Here is a 2,756-nt window from a genome sequence, read left to right as displayed (position 1 = left end):
TGCAGATCTCAGACACTTGGAAGAGGGTCTGATATGATGCTCTAAGAGAGCGCCTGTGCGGTTGTTGAGGGGAGATAATTGCCAGCGTAGCATTAGCACTCTTAGACTGCAGACGGCTCAGACAGAGAGAGAGAGAGAGAGAGAGGTCCACACCGCCATTAGCCCAGCCAAAGTGTAATAGACAACAATTAGGATCCCTATTTCCTGTTGTTTCCTGTTGGCCGGGCGATCTGTGGCAGCTGTCCGCTTGATACCTGGATAAATAATTCACTGAGAGAGAAGCCTACTGTCTGCCGCGCTCGCCTTATAAAGGAAGTGCATTTTTCAGACTTAAGTGCAGCTTTAAAGAGAAGACGATCCTGAACGCCTCGCAGGAAAAGACGCTGGTGCTTGTGACTGTGACTTGTGCCTCCGTCTGAGTCCAGAAACATGAATGAGCGTCTAAGAGACACTGAAATCAAAACTAGGCCATATCTGTTAGCTTTGAGCTCACCTGTGCAGGCTAGTACATGCTTTTATAAACCCCTTTCATGACCTCGACATCTGAGAGTGGAAAAAAATTAATAAATACACACACATGTATATGTATGGGTGTATATACAATTATATAGTGTGAGGTATAATCTAGTTATTTTAATTTTAAATTCTATTAAGTATTAATTTATATATATATATATATATATATATATATATATATATATATATATATATATATAGAGAGAGAGAGAGAGAGAGAGAGAGAGAGAGAGAGAGAGAGATTTTATCACATTTTATTTCGACTTTTCTCGAAACACAATGACTTTATTCTCAAAATTGAATGAATTTATTCTCAATATTTTATTTCAACTTTTTTCTTGAAATTTAACAATTTTTTTCTCAACACAATGACTTTATTCTCAAAATTGAATTAATTTATTCTCAATATTTTATTTCTACTTTTTTCTCAAAATTTAACAAGTTTTTCTTAAAATGCGACTTTATTCTAAAAATTTTTTTTTCAATTTAATGAGTTTTTCTCGAAACACAATGACTTTATTCTCAAAATTTAATGTTTATTCTCGACATCTTATTTAAACTTTTTTCTTGAAATTTAACAATTTCTTTCTCTAAACAAAACGACTTTATTCTCAAAATTGAATGAGTTTATTCTCAACATTTTATTTTTTTTTTCTCGAAATTTAACAAGTTTTTCTCAAAATGACTATTCTCAACATTTTATTTTTTATCTTTTTCTTGAAATTTAATGTTTTTCTCGAAACATTGACTTTATTCTCAAAATTTAAAGTTTATTCTCGACATTCTATTTCAACTTTTTTCTTGAAATTTAACAAGTTTTTCTCGAAACACGACTTTATTCTCGACGTTTTATTTTGACTTTTTTCTCGAAATTTAACAAGTTTTTCTCAAAACACAACTATTCTCAAAATTGAATGTTTATTTCAACTTTTGTCTCAAAATGTAATGATTTTATTATGTAACGAGTCTAATCTCGCATTACAATGAATTTAATCTTGAGATGCTTTTATTTTTTTTTATTATTGCTTGGCCTTAATCCTCTTCCGTATATTATATATATATATTTAATTTAAACTTTTTTCTTGAAATTTAACCATTTTTTTCTCAAAACAAAATGACTTTATTCTCAAAAGAATGAGTACCAGGAAAGATATACCAGGAAAGAAAACTGCACTTATGAATGAATTTGATGGGAAACTGAACTCAATCTGCACGACTCCTGACCACAGACTACAGCAGCCCAGTGTTCAATCTGTCTCAAGCAGACGCTCCTGAACATCCAGATCTTCATTAGTGGCTTTTGCTCCTTTGAATCTCAAGCCTCATATTCAGAGCGCAGGCCATTAAAATGCAGTTTATGCCACAGAGTTTGACTTTGAGATAAATGGCCGTCATGATTTAAATATGCAGTAAGTAATTACACCCATTTGCATGTTCAGCAGTCAGGCTGGAAAACGATGAATAATATTTTGCACATTAATGTGATTGATGATTTTTACACGCTGTGTCATGATAATAGAGTGAATTCCAATATGACTCAAAAGTAGCACACACACACACACACTTACACACACACACACACACACACTTATACACACACTCAGTGTTAACCAGAAAACCTTCTCCAGCAATGATGCCTAAATAAGTGCGGCTCGACCGCTGGACGCCGCTGACCCCTGCGCTCTTCACACGAGCATGATGGGATTACGAGTGCAGTTCATTTAGAGGTTAGACCTAAATAGGGGGAGGGGCAACGTTTTAATTCACCCCACCCCCATCTGAGATCTTCTGACCTCTCAACTCTGGCCTTTGACCTCTGACTGGACAGAGGAAGTAGAAGAAAGGTCACTTCATTGACCTCTTGTTGTTAACAGATTAAAAAAAAGAAACACTGTCACAAAAGAAAATTGTGACTGTGAATATATAGAAAAATAGGAGATATTAAAATTAATATAGCCAAAAAAATAAAATAAAATAATAATATATATATATATAAGGTATTATTTTGCTTATCGGCCAATATCATAAATAAATAGTACCATCAGTATCAGCCTGTACATATCACTGCATCCCTAACCTCTCTTTCTCTCTCTCTCTCTCTCTCTCACACATACACACACACACACACACGCGCACACACACACACACACGCGCTCACACAGTTTCAGTGGTGGGTGGCCCTGGCTGAAGTATGTTAGGGGCGGGGCCTGTATGCTAATTAAATGTGACCCCACGTGTGG

Source organism: Chanodichthys erythropterus, chromosome 22 (assembly GCF_024489055.1).
Source record: "Chanodichthys erythropterus isolate Z2021 chromosome 22, ASM2448905v1, whole genome shotgun sequence".
Classification (NCBI taxonomy): Eukaryota; Metazoa; Chordata; class Actinopteri; order Cypriniformes; family Xenocyprididae; genus Chanodichthys; species Chanodichthys erythropterus.
Note: the sequence above shows the minus strand (reverse complement) of the source record.